The sequence below is a fragment of the Peromyscus eremicus genome, chromosome 19 (assembly GCF_949786415.1).
Source record: "Peromyscus eremicus chromosome 19, PerEre_H2_v1, whole genome shotgun sequence".
Lineage (NCBI taxonomy): Eukaryota > Metazoa > Chordata > Mammalia > Rodentia > Cricetidae > Peromyscus > Peromyscus eremicus.
In genome coordinates, this window is record NC_081435.1 from 24,365,867 (window position 1) to 24,383,599 (window position 17,733).

The 17,733-nt window shown below is 44.3% G+C and overlaps 1 protein-coding gene and 1 non-coding gene across 2 annotated transcripts in view; one reads left to right on the top strand and one right to left on the bottom strand.

The window, feature by feature from the left end:
- Positions 1 to 17,733, bottom strand: part of Sil1 (SIL1 nucleotide exchange factor) — a 244,026-nt gene that overhangs the window by 32,118 nt on the left and 194,175 nt on the right. The gene's annotated exons all lie outside the window — the stretch shown is intronic.
- Positions 14,530 to 14,631, top strand: LOC131896223 (small nucleolar RNA U13). The gene has a single exon (XR_009375389.1). It is a non-coding gene; the product is annotated as a small nucleolar RNA U13 (small nucleolar RNA).

The following is a 17,733-nucleotide window of genomic DNA, read 5'->3' on the forward strand; positions in this document are numbered from 1 at the left end:
AGCACAGGCCATCTACGTACCCTAGTCAAGACCTCCTTAAGCCTCAGTGTCTTCATGCCTACAGTAGAAATGATAATTGTACTTCCTTCACAAGAGTATTTACTTGCCCTGATTCAACGAGAATTGTGGCAAATGCCTTGCTTTGGTGCCTGGCATATAGGTGCTCATATTTCTAAGCATTCTTCATTTCTTTCTCTAACTCTAAACATTTTGAAAGCAGTAGCTGTGCCAAGTGCATTTTCCTATCTCCTGAGAGTGTAACAGAGATGCAATTCAGTAAACATTTGTCCGATGAGCTGGCTTCCCTCAGCCTGTGTGCCGTGAGCAGTAAGCACAGTGACCAGATTCCTTCTCCTGCCCACAGCTCTGGCCGCTCACTACCTCAACACTTCCTCTACCCAGGAGGAGGTTTGCGGGGAAGGCAGCTTCTGTCCTGCAGGCTCAGGGACAGGGGAGAGTCAACAGGAAAACAAACTGCATGGGCAGTACAGCAGCTCCCCCGAGTACTGCCCTATTGATTTCCAAGTGTCACTACTAATAACACCTGGCAGAGACGGAACATTCCTCTTCCAGGAGAACTGCATCACTTCAGAGTGGCATCTCCCCTCCCCACTGCCCCAGCAGCTGTAGTAAAAACTTCCCCGTTGCCTAATGAGAGTGTGAGAGGCCAGGGGATTTGGCCAAGGTTGCGATCCTAGTCAGTGAGAGCCTGGTGTTTTTAGCCCTTCAGTCCCTCTGCATCCCTGGATGTCATATCTGCAGTCCTGAGATTTTCCCAGTATGGTTTTTTAGGGACACTTGTGAACGAAACTGTTTAACAAATACCCATGGTGGCAAACAGCATCCGGTACAATTCTCCAAAGCATCTAACTCGGCGGGAAGCCCTTAGTCATGACTGCAACTTGGCTGAGTCCTCCCCTTCCTGAGTCACATTCACCAAGCAGCCCAGAGGCCAGAACGCTATGCAGAAAGGGAGCAAGGCAAGGACAAGGCTGTTTTCTCTATGAGACAAAGACAGGAACCGTCTGTCATATGCTCGCCCGTCCTGCAGCCTCAGTCTACCCTAATGAGTATCCACCTGGATACAACAGAGAACAGTGGTCCAGAAGAGGATCAGGGAGGCCAGGAAGGACTGTGCCTGCAGATGCTAACAATGCGCATGCAGAGGGAGTCTCTCACACTGTCTTCTGCCAGGGACCACAGACAGGCCCCGACTACCATCCTATGAGAGTGGCCTCTGTTGGGAATAGGGCACATGGCAACTGGTACATATCTTGCCCACAGACGGGGGGGGGGGGGGGGGGGGGGGACAGGACAGGATGGCTATGAGTTGTGTCACCCTGGACTCCAAAATAAAAGGCTTTTAAAAACACTGAACTATACTGGAGGACTAGAAAAGGTAGCTAGAATGCTCTTCTGACCTAGAGAACCAGTTCCAATGAAGGCCCAAGAAATCAAAAGCTAAGAAAAACACCCCCCCCCCCAAATCCTCTTGCACTTTATATAACCAACAGAATAAGGAGTCTAAATGGTTCTCTGGTCCCTGCAAAGAGCAACAGCATTTCCACAACCCCAGGAGAAACAGCACCCAAGGCAGATGGAAGATAAGAACCAGGCTCACAAGGAAGCTCCCTAGACCCTGGATGGCAAGGGTTTCATGGTTCTAATGGAAGACTGATAGCGTACCACCAAGCTTCCCTCTCCGCTGCATTCTTGAGGCCTCCGAGTTCTAGGCAATCAAGAATAGCATTGCCATGCTCCCTGTCATTCCTTATACCCAGACAAAGCAGAGAGAAAAACCCGAGTTGCTTATTCTTGGGGCCCAGGTGAGGCTGTGACGGGGTCCCATTGGACTGAGCTGGAGAAGGACGCGTCTCTCATCTGGGCTGTCTCACACTCAGGGATTAGATACTTCTCAGTGCTATTGTTCACAAAAGGGACCTCAGCAAAATAGGCAAATTAAATTCCATGGACAATACAGTCAGAGCAGCCAGTGAGGTCAAGATAGCGCAGGACATGGCAGTGGAGACTGGAGCTTCACTATGACCCAAGTGTAACAGTCCCCAGACCGTAGCACAACTGACGCCATGATGGCAGTGCCATTCAGACCTTGAACCCGCATGCAGGCAGCACCACCCACCAAAATGAGAACAAAGACCCAATCCGCCAAAGTCCACAGCTCTGCGAAAGTTCTTAATGGACTAACCTTGCCTTTTGGCTTCTGTAGTTCTGCTTCTGGCTGTTTTTGTTAACCCAGAATGTGGTTTTGGGGCTTAAAGCTCACCCTGAGAAAGACTTAGGACTGTATTCAGGACCCAAACACCCAATGTAGGCACTGGCTGGTTAGCAAAGACTTTCTATTGTCTTGAACCTGTCTGTGCTCAGGTTGTCTTCTCTGGGAGATGCCTCACAACGCAAGGGTTGGGCATGGGTCTTGGTTTTAACACTGCTAATTCAGGAGCAAGGAACCTCCCCTCCTTCCCTGGGGAATACTGCCTTTTAAGTGTGCTCAGTGTGAGAAACAGCAGTGAGGATGAATTCCCCCTCGTTCTTTCTCCTTTCTTCCTCTCTTCTCGCCCTCATGTTGTGCTACTTCCCATCTAGGGGTAAGTGAGATCCCTTGATTTCCACTGACCTGCCTGGTTAGCGATTCAACAGGAAAACACCTCCCACCACAAAATGAAAGCAGACTTCAACTGCTTTCCTTCTGGCTGACTCTTATGTAAATGAGCTGCCTGCAGCCTGACTCACAGGAACTCAAAATGGAAAAAACGCTGAGAAAAACAGCATAGTTCAAAGGTAGGGGTGAGCCTTGCCTATGCAGCGAGGCTTTACAGGCTTACAGCCCTACGCTGCCAGGCCTTGGCATGGGGACCAGCACTTGAAAGACACCTCACTCACTGGCACATTTCTGGGGCCAGTAAGAGCCTTAGCTATCAAGTTCTCTTGTTTTTTACAGAAAAGAAATTAAAATCCCAGAGAAATAAAACGAGAACGTATCATCGGCTTTCTGTAGAACTGAGTCTGTACCCCATGTCAGTCTTCTGAACTCAGATCAGAGTCACTCTCAGGGTCTGGGCCCCTGTCTCACGGTCCATCTGTGAAGACTGGTCAGTGATGGTGTGCTAGGAGGGAATATGTGGCTTCCTCCCTCCCGCAATTCTGCCTGGCTATGAAGGCAAACACCAGGCTACCTAGCTCACCAGACAACGTTTGGCATTAACAAGGCCTCCTAGCGAGACCCCATGGCACCCATGGTCCTAACAGACTTGGTAATTAACATGACTGTGATCCCTACAGCATCAGGCTTTCTCCCTGCTTTGAAGGCCCCCACAGGCAGCAGCTGTCCTAGGTGACTGTTCGCTCCAAACATTAAAAAAGAACACACCCATCTATTCACTATGGAGAAGAGGCAGTTATTTTGAATCTATACATTATGCATCCTGCTGGGAGGGAGGGAGGGAGGGAGGGGGGGGAGGGGGAGGGAGAGAGAGAGAGAGAGAGAGAGAGAGAGAGAGAGAGAGAGAGAGCGAGCAAAATTACATTACAATCCTCTCTGGCAGATTTCTGCCCCCAAAGACAGAAAAGCAATCTGGAATTAAACACAGTTCCAACTCCAGGCAGCTCTCAGCTCTCAGCTCTCCTCTCCCCTGCTCCTAGCTGGACAGCTCCAGATGTGTCTGAGTTCCAGTGATTTACTCTAATGATAAAGAACCCTCAGAACAAATCATGGGCTCTGATTGATCCAGGAGACAACTTGCTCAAATGCCTGTGATCTGGCTCTAATCGTGTTTGTTTCCATTTCAATGATCCTGCACCAAGGGTTTAAAAATGGGAACTGTCTGCTGCATACATCCCGTCCATTTTAGTAGAGAATGAATCTAGGCCACGGTGCCCTTTTCTCTCCTTAGGACAGCACCAGACGTCTCAAGGCTCTGATTGGGCTGGATCAGCTTTAACTCTATTCCACTCTTAAAGGATCCAATTAATCATAAAGCCAATTCCATTCTGGGCTCCATCTGTCTTGCCTCCTTCAGGGACTAATAATCACTCACTGTGTGTTTTTACACACTAGTTGAACTGAAATTAAGACTGATTTCATCATGGTGTACTAAAAAAAAAAATATATTTCTTGAAAAAAATTTTCAGAGATATTTTAATTTTTTGTTTGGATAAAGATACTTTTAAATAAAAGAACTTTTTTTTTTATTATTTAAAAAGAAACCAGAATTCTTGACATCATAATTCTGCCCCCACCAAAAACAATCTCGAAGAGGAAGGCAGACCCTTGGAGAATCAGTCACTCCCAGAATTGAATGAGTGTCAACCCATTTTGATGGATGGATACATGGATACTCCAAAAAATGTGAGGGAAAAAAATGGAGCTGATTTGATATTTTATCCATTATTTTAAGAAATCTAATTAGTCATCATCTTGGGACTAGTGGACTTGATTTACATAAAGTTTAAAGTTACCTTTATTTTAAATAATCTGTTCAGGAGGGGAAGAGGGGACATTGCTTTAGCACTCAGGACCTCTGAAGTCCCCAGCTGGCCCCTGGGAGTCTCAGCCCTCCCACTCCTCTACAAGACAAGAAATACTGCCTTTCCCTTATAGAAGCAGCCTAGCTCTCCCCAAAGCAGCATTAGCTCTTCTGACAATACTTGGGGTCCCCCCAACTCATCCCCTAATCCTGAAGACAAGCAGAGAAGCAGCCAGGGCCTAGCCAATCAACCTTCTGGGGCTGAGAAGCACGCCTAAGTTACCAGTGGGTTTCAACAGGAAAAATGCACATCACAGGGCTTTTCACTCTTTTTCAGCTACGAAGTCCTAGCTCATGGCCTGTCCAGAGTCTACAGATCATGGTGGATGGGTCTACCTCCATGGACCTGCACTGGTTCCTAAAGAATGGTCCAGAAGGATTCAGTGCAGCAAGGAAGCCTGGCATGTAGCTTCTTTATGCCTTCACAGTTTTCAAAATAAGATCGTGAATTACACAAACTCCCAATCAGAACTAATGACAGTCATTCCAAACTTAACATCAAAGATGCTTTGTGAGTCATACTGGCTTTAAAAAGCCACCAGTAATCATTTCATAGACACAACAATCAAATACCTCCTTCATCTGAACAATAACTTTTGCCTAGTAATAAGTCTAATTAATTAGAGCACTGTCATTTTAAAATGTGTCAATGTAAGCATTCTCTTAAAAACTTCTAAGACATTTTATAATTACAAAAAAAAATTACCTCCTAAGAACATCTCCATGGATTGATAAAACATGACGTTCAAAATATATAATGAGGCATTATAGACTCAAGTCTATAAATGAGCAAACTACAAGAGTATATATAAGAAAATACTAACACAAAACTCATTATTTTGCACACCACCTAAAAAGTTAATTAAATAAAAAGAACTTAGTAACAAAGAGGAATCGTGTGTTTGCCTTTTATGTAGAAATGACTCAAATACGAATGAGCATCTCTGGCGGAAACAGCAACTGTTGGTGTCTTGAAGAGAAGGGACCTGGTAAGCTCAGGGCAGGCTGACTGTCAGCACACCCCTTGGTGCCCTTTGCCCTTTGAGCCATGTGACTACATTACCAACCAGAGTCGAAGATACAACGTTTAGGTAAATTAACTCAGACACTAATCAACCACAGTCCACGGGGAAAACAAGTCTTTGACATCTCTCAGCTGCACGGCTTTGGTGAATCTTCATGTACAGACTTCAAGAACACAGGATCAAGGGCAGCCACAGCAAGAAGACGACGTCCCTCGTGGTTATTAGGCCTATCTGTGGACAGGCTGTAGCAGCAAAGGGGAATATGGAGACCAAAGGAGGAGAGGGGCAGGGAGGGAGAGATGGAGAGAGGGGAGGCTGGGAACAGACTGAACTCTGTATAGCATGCCCAGCTGCCCCACTAAGCACCCCCTTTCTTGATCAGCCCCCAACAGTTTCTCACCTTTACAAAGTAAACATTCCTAGTGAGTCACAGGGCTTGGAAGGGGCTTTGTGTGATCCTTAGGGACACATCCCTGCAGATCCCAGGGGTTCTCTAACTGGGCAAAAAATGCCACATGAGAGCCAGAGCCTAGCCTGAAAGCTGGGCTTCTGACTCATCTCTGCATTCTGCTGCCAGCTGGCTCAGTGGTTTTGAACAAATCTCTTTAGCAGAGGCACTGAGTGGGAAGTGAGGCCTTCCACCCAGCCACCGATCAGCTGTTCTCAGCTCTTTGGCAAAGGCATCTAGGCAACCAGGATTCCATATTAAGTGACACATGTATGCTCCAAAGCTTACCCATTCGCGTCGTCTTCCTGGCTGAGAAATGTTCCACAAACTTACTTCTGGGCCATCCTCTCCTTGGCCTTTGCTGCTTCTCTTTGAATCTTGGCTCCCATTCTAAGTAGGGTCTACGCTAACCCAAAGGAGTTTCCCCTCAAAATAAGATTTTAAAACGACACTTGCTTAGAGTGTGGGTGCCAGAGTAAGCACTATGGTGTAGGCCCTCTAGGATCCCCAGAACTCCCAGTCTTTGGTCTCAATGTCCTGTTGTGGAAACGAAATGACTAGCTAATTACAGAGGTAACCGAGAGAGGGCTCCTGGGAACTGGACTGTAGCAGGAATCTTAAAGAGTTCTTATTAATAAAATCAAACCCAGGGCCAGTTATTGGGGTGAAATGCTGAATGGTCAGAGAGACAGAACAAGCCACAGCTACCTCACCTCGCCGGATCCTCAGCTGGTCTTGCTTCCTCAGACTGGAGGCCTGAGTCCTCATCCAGAATGGGTCTCAGCTGAATTGCTGCTCAAAAGCCTGAAAGCTTAACCAGGCCAAATGCTTCTAGTTTCTGGTCCTCAAGCCTTATATACCTTTCTGCTTTCTACTACCACTCCCTGGGATTAAAGGCTTGCTTTCTGGGATTAAAGGCATGATGAGTCACCATGCCTGTCTGTATCCTTGAACACATGGATTTCTGCCTCTGGAATGCTAGGATTAAAGGCATGTGTTACCACTGCCTAACTTCTATGTTTAATATTGTGGCTGCTCTGTCTTTGACCCCAGATAAGTTTATTAGCATGCACAATATTTGGGGGAACACAATACCACACTGGACAGGTGGTTTCATTTTATTTTTCATATGCTTTCCAGCTGGTTTTTTTGCTTTTCTTTTGCTTTGTTTCCTTCTAATAAGCTCACAGTCTTCTGTACTCTTCTCATTTTGTGGGTCTATGCAGAGAAGACTCCAGGAGAGGAGTCTCTATGGTCTAAATCATCTGCACTCTCCAGTCACAGTAGGATGGCCCACAACAATGTGCTTTCTGGCCTGGTGACCAGAAGCTCTGGGTGGAGGCTAGAGTCCTGGGGTCTAGCTATGACCTTTTCCCAGCAGCCTGGCTGTGTGGTGATGGAGTCACAGTAACTGATTAAATGCAGAGTAAAAGTGGAGAGAAAATGGAACAGAAATCAATTGGCCTTAAGCCTCAAGGTTGTGTATGCAAGTGAAATGCAGTGGGGGAAAGAGCCTGGGAAGTCCTCTTGGAGAGTTCTCTGAAACGAAGGGGATTATGGGTTGTCCAGTATAAGGATCCTTCTGTTCTGTAGTCACATGCCGGCCTCTTTACTCAATGCTGCTCATTAAACACACTGTACTTCTGATATAATGGGATACAGCCAACTTCCAGAAACGGGGGCTCCCCCACCAAAATGTCAGTGCAGGGCTGAAAAGCACGACGCTGATCCGCAGGTCACAGGGTCAGTATTTCCTGCCATCTTTTAATTACTGCCCTCTCCCTGGCCTTCACCATTCCCCTCTCTCAGTAACGGACACTGTTCCTGCAGGAGTGGAGTTGGGAAGGAAACTTTTAGCCGATCAGAATTGAACAAGTAAAACCTTAGGAAGGCCTTGACAGCATACTCCGAAGTGCACCGCCGGAGTCCCACGTACGGCCTTGGACTCAATACCAGAGAAACGCCTCTCAGAAGGGACATGGTGTTTATAAAGACAGACTTGCTCCAGTCAAATCAGGGTTATTTCTCTCTTCCCACGTGTGTGTGTGTGTGTGTGTGTGTGTGTGTGTGTGCGCGCGCGTGCGCGCGCGCCTTTATTTTTGAGACAAGGTCTCTCACTAAACCTGGAGCCCACTTAATTCAGCTAAGCTGGCTGGCTGGCAAGCCTGGGATCCTCCTGTGTCTGCTCCCCAGACCCACAATGCCATATCCTGGCTTTTTACATGGTGCTGAGGATCTGAACTCAGGTCCTTGTGCACATCACCACCTGAGCTACCTCCCTGGCCCCCCAAGAGGCTGGTCAGGGCTGTTTTCAGTGCTGACCTCCAATGGGGAGAGCCTGCACTGATCAAGCTGCTAATGAGGCTTTAGTCTAAGAGCGGCTCACCGTCACCTCCTGCGCTGGCTGGATTTAAGTCAGCTTGACACAAGCTAGAGTCATCAGAGAGGAAAGAGCCTCCACTGGGAAACTGCCTCCATGAGACTGGGCTGCAGGCAAACCTGAAGGGCATTTTCTTAATTAGGGATGAATGGGGCAGGGCCCAGCCCATTAGGGGTGGTGCCATGCCTGGGCTTGTGGTCTTGGGTTCTATAAGAAATCCCAACTCTTCTCTCTTCATATCATTCTCCATAATCTCCCAGTATCAGATTCAAATGTTATATAACCAATAAGGACATAAGAGACCTCATTCAAAACACTCAGAGGAGCGTCCGTCCCTCTCTGTGAGAGTCTGTCAGATCTTCACACTACACAAGAACATGGGTTTGGTCATCTGAGTTTACAGTTAACTCTTCCATAAATTACCTGTGGGCCTTTGATAATGTCCTTCTCTGTCAAACCAGGACACTGTTACCTCAGGTGGATACAGTGACTAAATGTCGTATTATACGGAAAGTCCTCACTCCACCCTCCTCACCCGCCTTCTCTCTAGAAGAAGAGAGAAGCAGCAGCCTATGAGGGGAGAATGTCTGGTTTACAGCTTACGCCCATCACAGTGGGAAGATCCGGCTGTAGTCACACTGGGTCTGCAGTCAGGAAGCAGAGAGATGGATAGTGACGCTTAGCTTACATTCTCCCCCCCCCATGGCTGCTACCACCAAATTCTGTGGGAGTCTTCCTCAGTTCAATCTCTCTACAAACACTCTCACAGGCACCCCCCAGAGGTGTATCTTTTGGGCGATTCCAAATCCAGTAAGAGTTGATGATGAAGATGAACCCTTATACTGGTAGAACATGTACTTGGCATAGACAATGCCCTGGGTTCAATCCCCAGTACTGGCACTAGATTGAAAAAAAAAAAAAAAAGAAGAAGAAGCTGAGTCACTGATAATGCCTTACCTTTTCAAATTTCAAAAACCAGGTAACTTTATGACTTTTTTTTTCAAAGCACAGAACAAATAGCCCTTATTTTACTCAAAGCTACATGCAGTAGAAACTCTCAGTGGTGCCCATGATCTGTTTCTGCATGTCTCCACAGTAGTAAAATTTTTGCTGAACAGATAAAGACTTCATTTCTTTCTCAACTCCTTGGCAGCTAGGGCTGGCCATGGGACTTAGTCTGGGCCAATATGACACAATCGGAAGTATTGACGGTCTCTGATACCCTCCCCAAGAGACTCTCAAGGGAGTCTCGTCTGTAGCTCTCTGCTTTCCTGATCTCTGGAGGAAAAGGAAACTTCTCAGACATGGCACCATAGTGTAACTGGAAGGAACTGAAGACCCCAGGGTCTACCTGAGAAAGAGCTACCACCTACCCTGGGTATCTGACCTAAAGGTGTTACACGGGAAAGAAATAAACGTTTTATTTATGCCATTTTCTATCACTTGCAGCCAAATTCATAATGTCTAGATTGAAACCATACATCCCTATCTAGAGTATGATGTGTGACTTGCCTCTAACTAACAGAACATAGGAAAGGTGACAAGATGTCTGTGATTATACTGCAAAGACTAATGGTCTAGTTACTGTCACGTAAGCAGGAGGGCCTGGATTTGATACCTAGCAAGCACATGACTACTCATGGTGGCACACACATAATCCTAGTGCTGGGAGGTGGAGACAGGAGGCTCCTTGGGTCTTACTGGCCTCATCATTGAGTCCCAGGGATGCTAGTGAGATGCTATACCAAGAAACAAGGTGGATAGCTCCTGATCAAGAACATTCAGGGTTACCACTGGCCTCCACAGGCATAGATGTACACTGCACACATACATGCACCATCACATACAAGCACACATATCTGTCTTGCTGAGAAATGCTATTCCTTAGTGGCTTTTTAAAAAGATGCCTTTTAATTAAATTTGTGTGTGTGTGTGTGTGTGTGTGTGTGTGTGTGTGTGTGTATAAGCATATGCATGTGATGAGCAAGGACAACTTTTAGGAGTTGGTTCTCTCCTTCCAGCATGGGTCCTGGATATCAAACTCAGGCCCCTGGGTTTCCACAGCAAACACTTCCACCCACTGAGTCTTTGCAACAGCTCACTGACTATTTGAAGAAACAAACTGGCATGGTGTGAGCAGGTTATTGGGGTGACATGTGACAAGGAGCTGAGAGAACCTTCCAGCAAGAACAAAGCATGCCGTTAGTCTGACAATCTATAAAGAACTGAGTTCCGCTCACAATCACACAAGCTTAGAGGAAGATGCTTCCCCATCAAATCCCACCTAAGACTCAAGCTTCAGGAGACACTCTGGGCTACAAAAGCTCAGAGGACATAGTTAAATCGGATGTGAACTCCTGACGCACAGAGACTGTGACAGAATACCTGTGCGGTGTTTACAATCCCTAAGTCTGTAGTTACTTGATAAGTAGCAGTATACAACAAATGTAACAACCAAGAACACTCATTACCAAAATGTAGGGACGATTCTCTGTTAGATAATATAGAAGTAAGCTCACCAAAAAGAAGGCACAGAAGTATATTATATTATAATTGATGGGAAAATAAATAAAATTCACCATACATTCCTAATATAGCCCCTTGATGAAAGTGAAACTGATGCATGCGTGCATACACACACAAACTTTATTATACCTACCTAAGCAAATATAAACACATATACAGATAAAGCACACACACAAACACAATTAAATGCCAGCATCATGCCCCACCATTAGACACATAGAAATCATTCTTGTCAAGAACAGATATAAATAAAAGTGCCTGTTAGGACCACTACAGTTAAAATAGGGTTTAACATTGCTTGTAGATATTATGAATCAGGTAAGTTTAAAAAAAAAAAAAAAACTGGCCGGGTGGTGGTGGCACACGCCTTTAATCCCAGCACTCGGGAGGCAGAGGCAGGCGGATCTCTGTGAGTTCGAGGCCAGCCTGGTCTACAGAGCGAGATCCAGGAAAGGCGCAAAGCTGCACAGAGAAACCCTGTCTTGAAAAAACAAAAAAAACCCAAAAAAACAAAAAAAAAACAAAAACAAAAAAAAAAACTGAATAGATACTAGAAATAATAAGACCAGTAATGTAGCTAGTGGTGTTTGATTTTTGTTTGATTCTTGGGCTTTAATTGTTTGTTTCTATCAATAGCCAATGGCCATTTCCAATAATATGCAGACACATCTATCTTTTGAAAAAAAACATGGTGTATATCTTTTAATGTTCTCATTGAGAAGTAGCATGGAAAGGCTGGAGAGAGGAGAGAGACGAGAGGAAAGGTGCACATAATACAATTACATTTTAACTTAAAAAAGCCTTTGCTTTTGATACATTCCAAATAAAGTCTTGCTATGTAACCCCCTCAAAAAATCTTCTCAATAGCATTAAAAAGCAACAAAATTCCCATCATACTGGATGCTAATGCAGGACTGACTGAACATCTGAGGCTAACCCGAGCTCCGTAAACAAGATCCTGTTTCAAAAAAGAAAAGCAACAAACCATGGAACCCACTAGACCAAAAGTGGAGAAAGAGGGGACCTGGGAATGGAAGGGTAGAACTGAAGCCGCTCAGGCCCGGGCAGTCAGAGTCAGTAAAACTGATTTTGGGTTTCTTCAACCAAACAGAGAAAAAAGCAAATATCCGAAGACAAGAGTCCCTTCCCAACACGGGACTCTTCTCCACATTTATCCTAGAGTTTAACGACTCGGGTCCTAGTTAAAGGTGACTCAGAGCAGCCATGTGAGCAGTAACTGGACAACAGGCACAGAGTGGGTGGAGGGCCCAGACCTGAGGTGAGCCACTCAAGCTGCCTCCCTGTGGCCTTTCCATCCCTGAGCGCCCGGGGAAGCGGCAAGCTGTGAGCTTCATGGACGACTGTCCTGGATCATTAACTGCAGACACCGGACAGAAGACAGCATCAATCCTTTCTAAAGGAAGAATCTTTCCTGACTGGCTTCAGATGATTTTGGTCAGGTGTGGCTGCACAGGCCTATAATTCCAACACCAAGGAACAGCTGCAAGTCTGAGGCCACCCTGGGCTATATAGTGAGTTCAAAGACAGCCTGCGCCTCAGGTCTAGACAGTCTCAAAACACCAAAAGGACAAAAGCAAGCAAACAAAAACTGAGCAGAAGGGAAGAATAAGCACAAGGGGGGAGACGGCATGGTGCAAACAGCGCCGTGACAGGAGACCCATGCTCACTGCCCTCCACGCAGGCAGCCTCGTAAGTGTGCACAGGGAACAAGAAGCCATGAAAAAGACACCAGATTCCGGCAAACAGAAACAAAACTTCTAAATTTAGAATTATAGCCCATGGCTAAATATTTAATGGACAGATTCCACAGTAGATTTGACACAGCGAAGGGAAAGTAAGTAAACAGAAAAACAAGCTACACAAAATTATCCAGACTGCATCAGGGATATGCTATAGAAAGAAACTAAGGAAACCCGTTAAAACACAGGACAACCAAGAAAGAAGGCCCAACATACAGTTAGTGGGAGCCCCAGGGATAAGAGAAACACAGAAGTGATGTTTGCGATGGCTAGGAATAATCTAGAAAGATGAAAGAAACACATTCAGACTGGGGAAGTTTAACAATTTTCAAGAAGGAAATACGCATTAGTTACAACTACACATGTAGTCATGCAAACTAACAGAAACTTCTGGAGAAAGGCTTCAGATTCATTGTGGGAAAGTGTCTTTCAACAGGAATAATGGAAGGAAGGCACAATAGAATGCATGTTACTTGTTAAAATAAATGCCATTTCTAGAATTCCATAGCCAAAGAAAATACTCATTGAAGAACAAAATTATGACATTTTTACACAAATGGAATTAGACACCTTACATAATATGTGCATTTCTACATGTAGTGTGTACATAATAAATATGTAAACATATATATACATGGATACATATATGTATAACACACACATAGGTTTGACTTACATATAGGTTTGGCTTACATTTTAACAAATCCGTTCTAAATTTAAAAATGTATTTAATAACCATATTAACAAACAGCTAAGTCACAACGTGAACAACTGCTGATTATCCACGACTGCCTTGTGACTGGGGGCTGGGCTTGCTGCTCAGGAGAACAACGGTGCTGTACCATTCGGCTAGCTGTACCAGGGTAAGGAAAATAAGACTTCACAATATGAACCATGGTTGGCATAAATGCATACTGTTTCTACACTATCACCAAGCCTTAACTTATATGGAAGGAAGGGGGTTAAGTGAGACGGAGATACTCTGTTCTCAGAGAAGTGAACGCACATTCTTTTTAGACATGTATCCTTAGGACATTTACAAAAAAGAAGAATTTACACTATTAGTCAGTCACATTATTATAATGAAATACCCGAGGGAGTCAATTTATAAAAAGAAAAGGGATATTTTGATTCATAATTCTGGATGTCCCAGTCTACCATTGCTCTCAGTCTCTGGTAAGTACAAGGCACATGTAAGTGGAGCAAACCACTGAACTTATGAGCCAGGAAGCAAGCAGAGACGGCATGTGGTCCTACAATCCCCTTCCAGGGAACATGTCAAAGGCATTACTCATTACCTGTGGCCCCACAATCCACTTCCAGGGAGTATCTCAATGGCATTGCCCACTAGTGCCCCCCACCAAGGGTTGACTACTTCCAAAGAGTGCCATCCTGCTACCCAAGCCTTTAATACGCAGACCTTTAGGGGGCATTCATCCAAACCATAACAGAAAACTAACCATATAGAAAATTTCAATCTATTTCAAATGACTAGTAATTAAGGGCAGTTATCCGGCTACAACCTCAATGTTCATAACAAAAACACTGACTAGAAACTTTCCACTGTATTTGGAAATTGAGAAATATAATTACATATGAATCAAAGAAACCACAATAAAAATTTAAATCATTTTAATTGAACAATAATCAAAATGCTACATAGTGAAATTTTCAATTCAATTGAAGCAATAATTAGCAGGAAACTCCCAGAAGTGAAAAATACAGTCATCTAATACTAAAAACTTCATGGATGTGATAAACACATTAAACACACTTCAGAAAAAAAAATCTGTCAAGTGAATGAAATCATCCAGAAAGACATAAAGACAAAGACACTTAAAAAGAGATCCTTTTGTGTTTCTAAGTGCGATGACTGGGTTTTCATGCTATTGTGTGAGATGTGTCTCCTCAAACTTTGTTATGATGTCAGCACATTATCCATCTGACATGGGAAAAGGAGGAAGGAAGAACACTTGAGAGATGTTAGAAGCAGATGGCCTAATATCATCCGCAAATAGAGAGTATGGGGGAGAGCCAATGAAGCGCACAGCACTGGTAATAAACCAGAAAATTTCCATAGCTGAAGCCTGCAGATTAAAATAGCACATGGAGAGCCAAAGAGGACATATTAAAACAAATCATACTTGGACATATAATGATGAAATTTGCTGATAATTAGATATGAATAAAAACATTTTTAAAAATTGTAAAACTAACTGCCCTTAGAAGGCAAAATCACAAAACTGGCAATATGCTCGTCCTGGTGGTACATGTCTGCATCCCCAGCCCTCAGAAGTGGAGGCGGGAAGACCACAAGTTCACAGCCACCCTCAGCTACAGACGGAATTTAAGACAGCCTGGCCTACATGAGGCCCTGTCTCAAAAAATGAAGTGGAAGGTTGGAGAGATGGCTCATCAGTTAAGAGCTCTGTTGGGGTCAACCCCCAGCTCCTGCAAGGCGGCTCACAACTGTGCCCCTCCAGTTCCATGGGATCCAAAGCCTTCTCCTGACTTCCAAGAGCACCAGGCACATGTGCTGCATGTGTATAGGAAGATAAAACATTCACACACACAAAAAAAAAAAATAAATTGATCTTAAAAATAAAAATACAGCTGAGAACCACTGAGGAAGACACCCAGGGTCAAACTCCAGCCTCCACAGGCATAAGAGTGAGCACACAAGAATGCACAAACACATTTATAGCATGTGGTCATTTGAGTAAGAATGGCCCTTAGGCTCCCATATTTGAAGGCTTGCTCTCCCCTCCCCCACTTGGTGTAACTGTTTTCAGAAAGATTATGAGGTGTGGCCTTGTTGAAGGAGGCATGCCACTGGAGTGGACTTGGAAGTTTCAAAGCCCATGCCAGGCCTAGTCACTCTCTCTCTCTCTCTCTCTGCTTCCGACTTGCAAATCAGGATGAAAGCTTTTAGCTACGGCTCCAGCACCAAGCCTGCCTGCCTGCCGCCATGTTCTCCACCATGATGGTCACAGACTCACCCTCTGAAATTGTAAGCCAGCCCCCTATTAAATGCCTTCTTTATAAGTCATAGACTCTTCACAGCAACAGAAAAGTAAAACATACCACATACACATATCTACACACACAAAGTCTAACTACGTGCTGTAGAATAAAAGATGTATCTAGAATATAATGTTAATAAAGACTGAAAGAAAGATGAAGAAGATATACCCCCCAAAATACAAGGTTAGTGGATGTATTAAACATCAAACTTTAAGACATAAATAGCTTCATAGGAGCAAAGATACTTTTAACTAATGATACAAGCTACAGGCATGAAGTTACTAGAACCATCTGTATATACATTTAACAATCATAGCTCAAAATAGTGGTTCACTTCCAGACTATAAAAGGTGCGTGGTCCTCAACAGAAGTGTATTCCAGAGCAGGCCTGGAAATATCTCTCATTGTACTCAAAGCCAAATGAACAACTCCTTTTTCTGCTGCTGTTTTTGGTTGGTCTGTTTGTTTTTTAAGACAGGGTTTCTTTGTGTAACAGCCCTGGCTGTCCTGGAACTCACTCTGTAGACCAGGCCAGCCTCGAACTCACAAAGATCCAACTGCCTCAGCCTCCCAAGTGCTGGGATTAAAGGCGTGTGCCATCACTGCCTGGCTGAACAACTCCTTTTGACTAGAAGATTTCATTTTTTATTCTCTCATTCGGAGGTCCTAAATTTTGTCTCCTGTAACTTCTGAGCTGAAACCGGAAGCTCTCGGCCACTAGAGGATGGCAATGTCCCTGAGGCAGCTGTCCATTCCAGTTTTCTGTGCCTCCTGGGATTTCAGTTTTATTTGGATTTAGGATTTCTGTACTTTCTTGCAGAGCCACCACAGAAAGGTTTGATGTTACTGATTTCCCCGAAGTTGTGCAAAGAAACTGTCCTACCATCTCTTGATTGCTGAAGTGAGCATGTAAAGAAACATTTAAATATTTAATCTAGCATTTCTAGGTATTTGAATTCTTAGAAAATTTATTAGATAAAGAAATCTCCTAGGTCTACTCTGCTTTGTTTTGTTACTGTTTTAATTACAAAAATAACTTATACTTAGTAGAAACAAACAAACAAAATGAAGTGTAGACAATGGTAAGTCCCCTGCTCTACGTGACTCCATTTTCCTCCGATTTTTAGTGATTTTAGTTTTTGTGTCAGACCATTCAAGCTTGAAGCCGCCGTGTAGACTTACGTTCTCTAAAGTGCTGTGGACTTGGGTTCCCATTCCTACTCTTCAAAGCATTCATTTTTGTTGAGGAAATAAATGAGGAAATAAATGAGAGAATTAGTGAGCTCCGAAGAAGTCAATGTATCAGAGTCAGTTTAGGTGTCCAGGCAACAGATGCTAATAAGACTGAAGATAAAGAAAAGAACCTTGTGGGCTGGGGCTATGGAAGGAAGAAATGAAAAGAAGTACTCAACAGTGAAAAGTCTGCAGGCAGCGAAGAAGAACGTGGAGGAGGCAGGAGCACATCAGAGACGGATTCCAAAGAAATCTGAGAGGACAAGTTCATTAAGCAAATAGTGCCTCCTTCCCCAGAACGAAGTCTTGATTTCTTCAGAACTCCAGGCAGCTGGTCAGGCTTAGAGCTCATTTCCATTGGTCATTAATTATCATCTGAAAAACACTAACTAGATTTTGAATGCAGCTTAGGAGCCACGGCTCTCCAATCGCCTGGGCCAGTCCTGGTTATTACACTAATCGATTTTTTAGAGACATGCTGCGTGCACCTCCCTTGCCACTGGAGGAGTGTGGAAAATTAAGAACTTGAGGCAAAATGTCAGATTAGTACTATGGGTCACATTTAAACTTTTATTTAAATGCTGGCAACTCCAACGTCTGACCTCATCCTAATCTCTAGTCGTCTATGTTCTGGGCCTTCAGCCAGTGGGGTAACACACTCATTTCCAAGGCTTTAGGTTTTAAAGGGTCAAGGTATGGCATCTGAATCATCCACTATTACATCATTAATAATAAAAACCACACTCTCCACTCAGCCGCATTCATTATCTCAGAAATAACTCATTTCCATTCA